Source organism: Cheilinus undulatus, linkage group 23 (genome assembly GCF_018320785.1).
Source record: "Cheilinus undulatus linkage group 23, ASM1832078v1, whole genome shotgun sequence".
Taxonomy (NCBI): domain Eukaryota; kingdom Metazoa; phylum Chordata; class Actinopteri; order Labriformes; family Labridae; genus Cheilinus; species Cheilinus undulatus.
Genome location: NC_054887.1, coordinates 33,916,799 through 33,930,113, shown reverse-complemented (window position 1 = coordinate 33,930,113; position 13,315 = coordinate 33,916,799). Strand labels below are relative to the sequence as shown.

Genomic DNA, 13,315 nt, shown 5'->3' with positions numbered 1-13,315 from the left:
AAGCTTTGCAGGGATGGATGAATCACGGAAAGGAGGGAAAAGAAAAGAGAAGAGAAAAGGGGGAAAAAGGTAGAGATCTTGCTCTGCAGGATGGCGCCATCTACTGCTCTGTTACTGCTGAGGGTCTCTGCCATCTGTCCTCTGCAGCCCCATGATTCCTTTTAACAACACCTGCAGGTTCAAGGCTTATTCGAGAAAAAATACAGATATTTTTAACATAGTTTGGGCTCTAAGAGTGAAAGTAGAAAAGTTTTGGAATTGCTCTTGTAGATTGCCTCAGCTTGCAGCCATAAAACGTGCCATGATGGGGACAAATGTGCACGCTTACAGCCAATCAAGGCGTTTCTATTGTCCTGGACAGCCTCAGATTGTTATACCTTTTTGACAGAAGTTCTACCATCAAAGAAAATCCATCATGTTAAAGAAGAAAATGCATTTCACTTCAAATCTACTTGACTGAATAGACAAAAACAGCCTGCAGAATGTAGGCGTTTCTGGTCAACCACTACATTCACTTTTTATCTATTTGTTGTGTTTGACTTTGGTGTTTTAAAAGAAGACTTGAGGACACTTTAAAACAAATAACCAAACGATTAAGGCAGCGGCAGCAATTCTAGTGAGCAATGAGGTAGCATTACTGTTTTTGTAAATGGAGCTTTGCAAACAGTAATGTTCCTTGTTAATAAGCATCTTCCTCCATCATAGAGGCTCTATATCTGCAGGACTTATTAGGACTAATTGATTTTAAAGACATGGCAGACCACAGACTCATGATGTGTCAGAAACTCACAGGATCAGCAGAAAAACAAGCATGGAGGATGACTGGCATTGTCGGCAGGATGTCCTGCTGTGCCTAATAGTTGCAGAAAAGTCAAAAAGAGGACATTAATATCAGTGAAATCCTGACTGAGAAGATGGTGGTTATTTTTGCAATAGAGCCGAACGATTCGCAAGATAATAAATACCAAGAAAAGCTTCCAAGACACCCACTCTGCTCGCTCTCATTCCTTGCTGTGAGTGAATGCATTCCTACACCCTTTGTGACTTTTATCAGAATTTAAAGCAGCAATGAGACAGCTAGGAACTTTTTAATGTTTTTTAAGGGAAGCCCATGGGTGCCCGTTCAACCCTATTGAGCACCACCAGCCCAGTTGTGATGATTTTGGCTCATTGTCGTCTTGATTTTATGTCATTCTCATTTTAAACTACAAAAGCACTCGGAGAGCGCAGACCTCCACCATTAGCCCTATCTCCCAATTGTAAAGAATCCTTTAAAAAATCTTCAGTATGACCCAAACTTCGTGATGGGAGTAAATTCAGTCATCTAATTTGCATATTCTGACATCACCAGGCAGCCTCCACCACCATTGGCTGTGCTATTTCTCCCATGGCTTCTACTCTACGCTTTTACCACTTCTCTACCTCCGCGGTGTTTGTCATTCCTGATCGCGGGGTTTTGAACCCCCCCTTACTCTCTCCCTGGTGGGGTGGAAGCACAGTGAGGCAAAGCATTAGTGTCACTATGCACCAACAGATGCACTGATAGTCTAATCCATGGTCTCACCTGATGACTGAAAGTCATGGCAGAGGGTGAATATTCCTCTATTCCTCCCAGCATTGTGAGTATTCTCGCTACAATTCGCTGTCTTTCTCTCTGTTATGCTCCGACTCATCTCCTCGACTGGGCATGTGTCTTTCAAACTCTATAAACTCCAAAACTTTGAATAGAAACACACTAAAAAATGCTGCTGGGATTGAAGTTACTCATGTCTGCCATCTCCTGGTGTAAAGTGGTAACAGCGCAGACCTCTGCCATTAGCCCTATCTCCCAATAGTACAGAATCCTTTAAAAAGTTCCTGGATCCAGACGGTGATCTGGATCACTCTCAAAATCTTATCAGTTCTTCCTTATGCCATTTCTGACATTTCCTGAAAATTTCATCAAAATCTGTCCATAGGTTTTTGAGTTATGCTGCTAACAAACAAACAAACCAACAAACCCTCCCGATCACATGACCTCCTTGGCGGAGGTAATCATAATAATAATAATAATTTCTTGAATTTATATAGCAGCTTTCAAGAAACCCAAGGACGCTTTACAGGAACACATAGACATGGACAAACTATGTGAGGGGTAGGATGAGTGTAAGGGGTGGTTTAGTGAAGACTGTAGGCTGTGGTGAACAGGTGGTGCTTGAGATGTTTTTTGAAAATGTCCAGAGATGGAGCGCTACAGATGTCTGCAGGAAGAGTGTTCCAGAGGGTGGGAGCTGCAGCACTGAAGGCTCTGTCTCCATAGGTTCGGAGTTTGGTTTTGGGCATGGAAAGTAGGCCAGTGTCTGAAGATCGAAGGTTGTGGGATGGTGTGTATGGATGGAGGAGATCAGAAAGGTACTGGGGAGCCAGAGCATGGAGAGATTTGTTTGAGAGGAGGAGGACTTTGTAGTTGATACGGGACTTGATAGGGAGCCAATGGAGGTGGATGAGGGTCGGAGTGATGTGTTGCCAGGGTCTAGTGCGGGTGAGAACTCTAGCTGCAGAGTTTTGGACGTACTGAAGCCTGTCCAGGGTTTTGCTGGGAACTCCAGACAGGACTCCATTACAGTAGTCCAGGCGTGAGGTTATGAAAGCATGAATGAGTGTTTCAGCCACAGAATCAGGGAGTGATGGTCGGAGTCTGGAGATGTTCTTGAGATGATAGAAGGCAGATTTGGCGACAGACTTTATGTGGGACTGGAAGGAGAGGGTGGGGTCCAGGATGACGCCCAGGTTTTGGGCCTCTGAGGACGACAGATGGAGGTCCCGTCCACATCGAGCATGAGATCTCCAACCTGCAGCAGTGCTTTGGGGGCCACAACCATGAGCTCTGTTTTATTGCTGTTGAGTTTGAGTTGGTTAGATGTCATCCAGGCTTTGATGTCCTGGAGGCAATTTACCAGGGAGTGGGGAGGGAGCTGGGTGGATGGTTTGGTGCTGAGATAGAGTTGGGTGTCATCTGCATAAGAGTATAATGTAATAAGAAAACATCTCCAAAAAATACAATAAGAAGGATTTTTTTGCAAACTTTTCTGCATGAGGTCAAAGAAAGGCTTCACCATCATCAGTTTAATTGGTCAGTCTGAACACAAGTGGCAGACAGGTGGCTTTCACACTTGAGCCCAAAGTCCGGTTCGTTTTGGTAGTGTGAATGCAAACGAACCGCACCCGGGCCCACTTGGGGAGGTGGTCGCAGGCGCAATTCAAGTGGATTCTGGCACGGTTCGGGTGAGATGTGAGTGCAACCGTGCTCTGATATGGGACAGTGCGCCGTATCAGCTTTATGACGTCATCGTAAAAACTAAACTTCTTTCCACAGCGCGGCAGTTTGTTCACATTTTTCCCCAATAAAGGGCGGAAATCATCAGAATCCAGTCAATAAAATACAGATGAACACAAGTTGGAGTCAGTGTGAGGAGGTGCAAAGGCAATAAAAGTCTCCTGTCACCTCAAAAACCACTGTATCTGTGCGAGCCCATTTAATCCTCTGAGCTGTGGTAGATGTGCAGATATGAAGAGTGAAGTTGCTGGCATCTTTAAAGTGATTTTACTTATCCATGGCTGCAGGATGGACGTTTTGCCGGGTCAAAACAAAAGTAATCTTTGCTCAGGTCATGACCCCAGTGGTTGCCATGGTAGCTTCTTCTTCTCTCTCCTCCTTTGTGGGGTTGTAAACCAGCTACGTGCATACCGCCACCTGCTGTTTCAGACTGAGTACATACGCAAGTGTGTCCTGGCACGGTTCGATGTTGCTAGTGTGTAAGCAAGCAGGCGGGGGGGGGTCATGCCATGGGGTGGTTTGAAACAACTGGGCCTAATGTGAAAGGGCCCTCAGGCAAGGAGCTTGCAGAGGTGGTCTCAAGCCTCCTTTAGTTATTAGAGTTGTTATGTAAAGTCTAAACATCTCCTGTCTCCAAAAAGCGTTATCCATGCAAACCAGGCCCATTTCATCCTCTGAGCTGCATGGTAGATGTGAAAGTAGGAAGAGGGTCGATGTTGGCGCCTTTAGTCAAAGGACGGCTTCATTGTCTGAATGAAGCATGAACAAAATTTGATGCAAGTTGTCGTTTTTCCTCTAAAATCTGCGATGCATATCACCACTTACTCCATCAGGGGGATCAATGCCCTAATGGAGTTGAGATTCCAGCCATTTTAAAGAAAATGAAGTTAAAAGGGTTAATAAAGAACCATTATTAAGCAATGAATGCATCCAGGTAAAGTTTTCAAACTTAATACGGGTTGCAGAAGACAGATGACAAAAAAAACAGGAAATAAAGTGATTAGGGACAATCAGAGTCTCCAAAGTAAGGCAGTAGAAATAAAAAATGCATATTGTATTAACCCAGTTCCTTATTAATCTAAGCCCTGAGCGTGCAAAAGAGCGCCTATTAAATGTTGAACAAGATAAAATCTCTGTCTTTAAGAACTATCATTTTTAGAGCTTTAAATTTAGGTTAAATAAGACTTTAAGAAACTGGCTCTCTCCGTCTCTGACTTTAACTTCTCTCTTTATTTTAATCCTCTTTTTTTGCCGATTCTCTCACACTTCCCACCCATTTCAAATCACACTTTCTTCATCTCACCTTTTCCGCCTCCCTGCAGCCTTCGCACTTTATTCTGCTCTACCCTCCTCCTCCTCTCTTTTTTGTTCTTCTCCGTCTCTTCTGTGGGTTTTTAACGAGGTGTCAGATGTAAAATGTACAGTCGAAGAGCTAGAGTTTAGAACCCAGCAGGAAACAACAGCAGATCGTGAGCATGATGGGAGTTCTGAAAGTGGCGATTCTTGTCTCCTGTCCTCCACTTTTCTGTCGCTCTCCCTCGAGTTACGACGCCTCGCAATTTCCCAGAGGCTGATTTAAATTTTTGCACGCTCGGCTGTCGAGCTGCAGCACACATTTTCCTTCACAAACACTCACTCTCACACGGATAAATAGGCTCTGGGATTTGGAACGCCAAGCAAGTGACGGCGCCTGAATCTGGAGATCTGTTGGTCCTCCATCTGCGATAGAGAGAGAGCGAGAGGCAGAGCGAGAGCGAGCGAGCATTAGTGATTGGCAGGAGATGTGACACAGCTGAATGACATCTGGTCCCAGTCTTTAACACGACGAGCTGCAGAGCTGAGAGGCTTCAATTACACCAATGAGCATTCAATTAGACGCAGCCAACGCCAGCCTGGTGCCGCTCGCCGCTGCCATACACGCCACACGCACACGTATGTCCTCATACACTCTCGTACCATCTGCACAGCCCGGATACTCCGACTGACGCTGGAAGTAGATAGTATTTGTTTCATACTGTCACTCTTTTCCTCTTTGTGAAGCTTTATTTTCTCTTTATTCCCCTCTAACCCGGTTATTTTTATCCACGCCTGCTCCTGCTTTCCCTCTAACTGATGGGAATATGTTCAACCAGCGAGATAACCTCTGACAGGAAGAACGGGAGAGAAATGTAGGACTGCTTGAAGAGAGAGGAAAGAAGAGGCCGCGTGAGAGAGAAGAGAAGAAACAATACAACAAAGGGGGAAAGGGCAAGAAAGACATTGAAAGCTAAAAAAAGCGACATGGAAAAGACAGAAGGCCGTAAAAGACGTGCAAGGAAAAGGCTAAAAGAGCATAAAAAACAAGGAGAGAAACAAGAAGTAGAAGATGGAGAAAAAAAGTTACAATATGAGAAAAGAGAAAGTTAGAGGCTGGACAAGATGGGAACTTAGGGGTAAACAAGCAGCACTGAAGGGCCCTCACCCACAGATGCAACCCATGCAGTGTGCTTCAGCAGTGCAGAGAGAGCATGTAGATCCTCCCAGGACTGTCATTTATCATGCAAAATTAAAAATAGATAGTACATCACGTCTATTCCTGGTTCATTGGAGTAGGTGGTGTTATAGTGAAGCCATGAAATAAACACTAAAAAGTGTTGAGGGGAGACCCTGATCATACATGTGACATCTGAAGCTAATACAATGTATTATTTGCAACTTCCTGTTTACTGGCTAGACACAAAAGCGTCACCATCGCCACTGAGGCATCCTCCAATGAACTCTGTCAGTGTTATGGGCAGATACTGTAACATAAATGAACTTTTTCTCTCCAAATGTGAGCCAGCTATGTTCAACAGATTCAGAGGAGTGAAGAAATGACTATTTTGTGGATTCCTGTTGTCACTAGGGGGCGCTTCACTAACACATCTACATGCAGTCGGGTTTATTCTGATACAGTGGTGTTGTGTGAGAAATTTTAAGAAATAGGATCATGTTTAACCCTTTGGGCACCAGAGTTTTTTTTTTTAAATATTCAATTTTGATATCAAGTTTTTAAAGGCTGTAGCTTGAAAGTGGTTAGAGATAAAGGCATAATGTAAATGAGAAAAATCTTTAGTATGACCCAATGTTTGTGATGGGAGTGAATTCACTCATCTAATTTGCATATTCTGACATCACCAGGCAGCCTCCACAGCCATTGGCTGTGTGTTTTCTTCCACGGCTTCTACCATGTCTGCCTTTACCTCCGTGGTGTTTTTCATTCCCGCTACCTCTGTTACCATTTGTGTTAAATTGACCCCCCTTCAACCCCCAGGACATCCCCTCCCTCCCCGGCCACAGTGAGGCAAAGCATCGGCCTCAGTATGTGCTGCTTGTGGACTATCATGGCGCACGGACGTGCTGTTGGTGCTCACAGATGCACTGTCAGTCTCACCCATGGTTTCACCAGGCGACTGAACGTCATGGCAGAGGGTGAATATTCCTCTATTCCTCCTGGAATTGTGAGTGTTCTTGCTACAGTTCGCTCTCTCTCTCTGTTACGCTCCGACTACAACCCCTAGTACCGCTTCCTCATCTCCTCGACCAGGAATGCATCTTTCAAACTCTATAAACTCCAAAACTTTGAATAGAAACATACCCACAAATGCTGCTGGGATTGAAGTTACTCATGTCCCCCATCTCCTGGTGTAAAGTGGTAACATTAGGCACCATATTTGCAGCTACAGTCTGTTTAATTCAGCAATGTTGCTTGTAGCAGTTTTGTGACTTTGGCGCTTGAAGAGTTAAAGAAAAAACAAGCAGCTTAGTCAAGATTAACAGAGTTTGCTGACTGCAAAAAAGTAGAGCAACTTTGACACCTGGTAGTGGCCCTGCCCTAATGTGGAGGGTAAGGGTAAGCACAACTTTAGATGGTGTTCTTGTGTAGAATAAGTGTACAAATTCTGGAGTCAATCAGATGAAGCCCCTAGGAGGTAGACCCTTTGAATCAGTCAGGAAACACTTTTTATAGGCCCTGTATCTGCTAAACAGGGTAAATATGGCTCTCCTTTTATCATTTCTTTATCTTTATCATTTTGGACAAGATGCTCATGGCTCACAGTCAAAATAGGCAAGCCCTCTATTCTCTAGCTTCTCAGGATGCAAGATGCCACTGCCACACAATGACTTAACTTTTTTTCCTTTGGGATTTTTGCTTTTATTGTGATAGGACGGTCGAGGAGAGACAGGAAACATGGAGAGAGTGGAGGAAGACATCCACCAAACAGCTCAGGGATGTCAGTGACTGCAGCCTCTGCTTAGAGGTTTTTGCTCTTCCAGTTGAGCTAATCTGGAGCCCGTGGCTTGATTTTATTTCAGCATGCATGTTAACAAAGCAGGGCTATCGGACCACCCGTCTATGCTACATCTCATATGCTGAGAATTTAGAGAATAGAGGGCTCGCCTATTCGAACCGTGACATCTCTAGGTTTTAGCAGAGAAGCATGTCCAGTTTGGTGTAATATGGAACACTGGGCCACTTGTAGGGACATTTACTGGGGTAAAAGTGACGATGAAAGACAGGGCTATGGCAGCACCCAGTATGAAACTGGCCTCACCTAATAGATACAGAAACTTGCAGGTTTTGTTGCCGTGCATTGGCTTATGCTGCTGGATAACACTGCAGCCCTTACACCCTGATTTACTGCTGCAAGCTGAAGCAATCTACAATTGCCCACCTAGCCATCATTCCTAAATATGTCAGAAAGTTCAATCCAGGTTTGAAAACTCTCTGTAAGTTTTCTTTTTCCATTCTAGTCATTTATCCAGGAAGAACAATAATCCCTGGCACCATCAGTGGCTTTTTCCTCCTTTTCTCTTCCCTCCTTCTGTGTTTAATGAACCAATCAGAGCTCAGAATCCCAGTGATGAATCCAATCAGCTGTTGTCATCACGTTTCCCCGTCTTGGTGCCGGATTTCTCTGTTTTACCTCGACCCATTCACCACGGCGTCACACGAGATGGATCTTCTTTTTCATGGTGTCTTTTCGTTTGTGTGCGTCTAAATGTGTGTGCGTTTGAGCGTGTGTGTGAGTGTGTGTATCTCCATGGTAACTGTATATACATCAGACTGTATATACGACACATACACCTCACATTGACGGTGTCCACCCGATAAATCTAACCAGCTCATTGGTGAGAGGAAGCTGCTGCGTGGTAAGAACGACTGTTTTACTTTGGATTTACTCTGCTGCTTCAACACAAAAACACACACTCAGAAACACACAGACACAGAAACACTCAGATATTCATGGAGAGAGGTGAGAGGTGGAGTTGTACTCACAGACGGTGTTTTATAGCCTTTGCTTGGCCGTGGTTTGGCTGTTGGCATGCAGTCATTAATTATGCTTAAATACAGGCCTGTATGCTAATAGCAGCCAGCAGATTAACAATGAGGAGACTTCAGCCTGCAGGAGTCCTGAACTTTACTTCATTTCATATTCACTAAAAAGCTAAAAGCCTCAATAAAGTTCAGTCTGATTACAGCCCAGCTGATATGGACAGGATGCTGACGTCTGACGGTGTCTTTCAGCAGGTCTGATTCAACAACTTTTCTTTTTATAGCCTTGGCTGTTACACCTCTAAGGCCGGAGATAGACTTGCTGTTTCACCTTGCATTTGCATCCAGCTGCATCACAAACGTTCATGTGTTCTACTTGCCCATTCACGACGCGTCTTCCTTAAGCATCTGTATTTTTGGTTGAAAAATGAAGCCAATGCTGAAGTGCAGAAAAACTGCAGTTCCTAGAGTGTGCAACTGTTGGGCTGAAGATGTATGCCTTGGAAAAAAATATATGGCAAGAAGTCTGTGAGGTACTTTTATTTTGAAAGAAGCATCTCAAACGGCTAGAGTTTCAGCTAGACCTTTTAGTCTCCAGCTAAAATGACTATTAGTCCTCAAGAATATTTCAGTTTAGAAGAACTGCTAGACACATTTCACTGTCCAAACCGAAGTAGAAACTGAGCCATGTTAGTACTGTTAGAGTTTGTTAGCCTGTTAGCACATTAGCTGCTACCATAACTAAGCATCCAACAACAACCAAATACCGTCATTCATTGAAAACACCAAAAAGTCATCTAAACCAGGGTTTTTTCAAAGGGTGAGGCGGGCCTCCCTCGGGGGGGCGCCACAGAGCTTCAGGGGAGGCGTGGCACCATAAACCAGAAAAAAGGTGATTTGCTTTGTGAACCTCTGCTGTGCATGGAGCTAAATGGATAGACTTACAGTTACTATAAGGACTATGCTATAGAGCAGTGTTACTCAACCAAAGAGCCACATTTTTGAAAAATACATTTGCAAGAGCCACAGTCTAAGAGGTGAAAAGTGGCGATAACAGCTTGAAGTAGCAACAAAAATAGGATAAAGGTGGCAAAATGGTCACAAAACAGCAAAAAATGGGTGAAAAGGGGTAAAAAATGGGGAGGAAAAGTGGAAAAAATGGTTTGGGGGGGGGGGTTTGGATAAAAGTAGCAACAATTGGGAAAAAGTGGCAAAAAAAATTGTGAAAAAGGGCAAAAAATTGGGAAAAAAGGAAACAAGTGCTATTAAATGGCAATGGGCAGCTTCAATGGATGGAAAATGGTGAAAATTGGGAAAAAGTGGCAATAAGACATAGCAAAAATGTGCAAAAAAATCAGGGAAAAAGGGATATCTAATGATGAAAAGTAGCTTAAAAAGGCAAAAAGGTGAAAAAGGGCAAAAATGGGATAAAAGTGGAAAAAATGGGGGAAAAGAGGCAAAAAGAAGTTGTAAAATGGCAAAAAAAAAAATATGAAAAAGGGGTATTTAATGTCATTATAACTGAATAAGAGGGAAAGGCAGATGTTTAAGGACATTGCAAAACAAAATATCCAAAATATATTCATGTTAAAAATGTTTAAAGATTAGACATAAATGTTGGAATGTTGTTGTTTATTTTTTTTCAATTTGAATCCGTTTTGTGGGTGGGGGTCCACTGAATGAATAATTTCTTCTTAGGGGGGTTCACTCTTCCACACTTTGAAAACCCATGGTCTAAATGAATACTAACCAGTGCTCTGTTAACCAGACACCACCTGAAAACTCAGGATTATAAATGAAAATCCCGTCTTAAAGTCAGTTGTCCCATCATAGCCCTCTAGACTGATGATCTCAACTGTAACCTCTGCTAAAACACTAAAATCCAACCATCCTGGTTTATTTGGAGTAGTCCCGAAGAAAGACAAAAGCTTCCATTGTCGATATTTCGGTCCATTCCTCTTCTCATCAAGGACTCTCCCTCACTGCTGCTGCTGATTAGGCAGGATGCCCCGAGCATGAACACCCAGCTACGGGAAAGAGAAATAGACCGCTTGCCATCAGCCCTGTTGATGGCGTTGCATACCGTTCTTCACAATGTGGTTTTTGTGCTGAATACAGATCCACTTAATCAGAGAACTGTCCATAGGTAGATTTAACCACTCATCATAGTCCGCTGCTCGTCCCATGCCATCCTCTTCCCGGCCTGTTGAGAACCCCTGCTCTAGAGCACTTATTTCCAAAGTCTGAGTCACCAAATGAGTTTCCAGAATTTCTTCTCCACTGTCAGTTTAATGTGACATTTATGTCTGTGGTGCAAGCTCCACTCTACCACGCTCACCCTATCCAACATAATAAAACAAGGCTGCACCAGTCACTGGATGGCGGTAGAGTGGCGGTCATGGAGGCTTAGCTAATAAAAAGGAAACACATTGCTCCAGACCAGACGGTAACTCAGGGCCCAAGAACACTTGGGAGATAGAGTTGAACAGGCTCCTTCAAGGCTCAACCAGCCAGCTGAGGACGGCACAGAAGGCTTGATAACATGTAGAAGATGAAGTTGTGATGCTTTGCAAACATAAATATCATATAGGCTTGTCTTAAAAACAAATGATGGTGTAGACGCATAATTGGCCTGCCTTATGAGTAAAAGATTAAAACAGTTTTCAATCGGGTCCCAAATGTGAGAAACGTAAAGGTTATTAAACGCCAGTAAGTCATTTTGTACATGCACTCCTGTTGCATATTTCTTACTGTGTAACCTGACATTTCTGAAAGTTTTTGACTACACAAATGCATCTGAAGAAAATGTTGCAGTTTGGACTTTTAGATTTTACCAAATGTGACAGAAGAGACAGGGCAGTTTAAACATGGTTTTCAAAAAGTGTGTCAGACCTTTTAACTTGTGTTTTTTAGAGCCCATTAAAAATGGCTCTGTGGCCCGCCTTTAGGCCCCAACCCACCAGCTAAGTTGATTTAGACTCAAATATCTTGATCCTAGGACCAAGACTGCAAGAAGGTTTAGTAGAAAAAGTGTTTTGTAAAGAGAAGCTAATAGTGGTAATAAATGATTGAAACCAACAGAAAGCTTTGTAGCATGTCGCCTCCACTGATTAGGACAGAAGTTAGCCTAAAAGGCTCATTTCCATCTGTTCTCTCTAAGCAGATGTTTAAAAGGAGCCTAGAGCACCCAAAGGCACACTCTAACACTCTTAAATTTTCAATATCCGCATCAGAGTCCCTCATCAGTCAGGCACTAATCATGTGGTTTTTATTAACCAATTAGTTGTCTGTTTTTATGAGAAAGTCTAAGCTGAGCAGAGATGGAGCAGCTGTCAAATATAAAGAGGCAGAACTGGCAGAAAAAGGTGAAAAACTGAGACTGGTGAGGTTATTTTTCCTGAAGACTTCTACTCTGAGGATTCCTCTTAGGCCAGCTGCACAAGAGGTGATTCGAGGCCGGATTTTTGGCTTTAGTTGCCCTTTCCTGTGATCAGGAGGGCGGGACCTGATCCGAGACTTATCACAACCGTGCACATGATCCTCCAGTGGGATTTCTCAATGCCTTTCATGTATTAGCCTAATCAGGAATACAGTCAAAGATGGCTGTACAGGTGCGTTAGATTCGTTTAAACTGTCTCTATGTTTCTCAGGTTTTAGAAAGTAGTTACGGTTTTTAAATCATTTCGTGTGCAGCCAGTCTTACCCAGAATTCCACAGTCCATGTCCACTGTTTGGCACGATGTTGATTTAGTGATGAAATAGTAATCAACAGTCTGTTCAAGATGTTTTATTTTGAAATAGGAAGGACGGTCAGTCTGCTCTTCATGGATCAATACTTGCTGAGAGCAGGCGCTGGCCAACCAGGAAGTTAGCATTGCACAGGTTCCATGGACTAAAAGCTTTGAGATTTTCTTTCCTGTGGGTTTTAGGATTGCTGCTGAATATAAGTTATAAAGTTTAAGACGTGTTATTCATGGAGATAATCTTTGCTAGTCTAAATACAACCGATGAAAGCAAAAAACCAATGCTAAGCTAGGTCATGATTTCTATGTCAACCCCACTAAGCTTCCAGCTAGTATTTGGAGCTCTTACCTCTGGTAGAAAAGACTGTCTTCTTAGGGTGCATTCACACCAGGGGCCCAGTCCCAGATCCAGGTACACTTGAGCCCAAAGTCCAGTTGGTTTTTGTTGGTGTGAATGCAAACTAACAAGCCAACTTGGGGAGGTGGTCCGAGGAGTGATTCAGGTGGACTCTGGCACGATTCAGATGAGAAGTGAATGCAATAAGGACAGATTTAGAGTAAAAGCAAAACTTCTTCCCCCAGCGTGACAGTTGTTTTCAATTTTTCTCAATAACAGGTGGAAATCATCAGATTCAAGTGAACACATGGTCTGTTACCACTCACCTTATAGATGTCTAAATACTGAGTTGCAAAGGCAATCAGCGTCTCTCGTGACTTCAAAAACTGGCATTTCCTTGTAGTGCAAGCTGATGTAATCCATGTAGATGTTGCTTGCACCTTAAAAATGATTCAAAATCCATCCATGGTGGTAGGATGATCTACTTTGATGGCTTAAAAGCTAACAATCGTCACTCAACCTGAGTCTTTGCCAGTGTTAATTTTGTTGACAAATTATTTTCGTTATAGTTTCGTTAATACCCTTTTTTCCCCTGACGAAAACGAGACAGTAACTAATAAAAA

General features: G+C 43.2%; 1 protein-coding gene across 9 annotated transcripts in view; it reads left to right on the top strand.

Moving 5' to 3' along the window:
- The window catches only part of celf2 (cugbp, Elav-like family member 2), a 435,899-nt gene that overhangs the window by 381,405 nt on the left and 41,179 nt on the right, over positions 1-13,315 (top strand). The window lies entirely within an intron of this gene.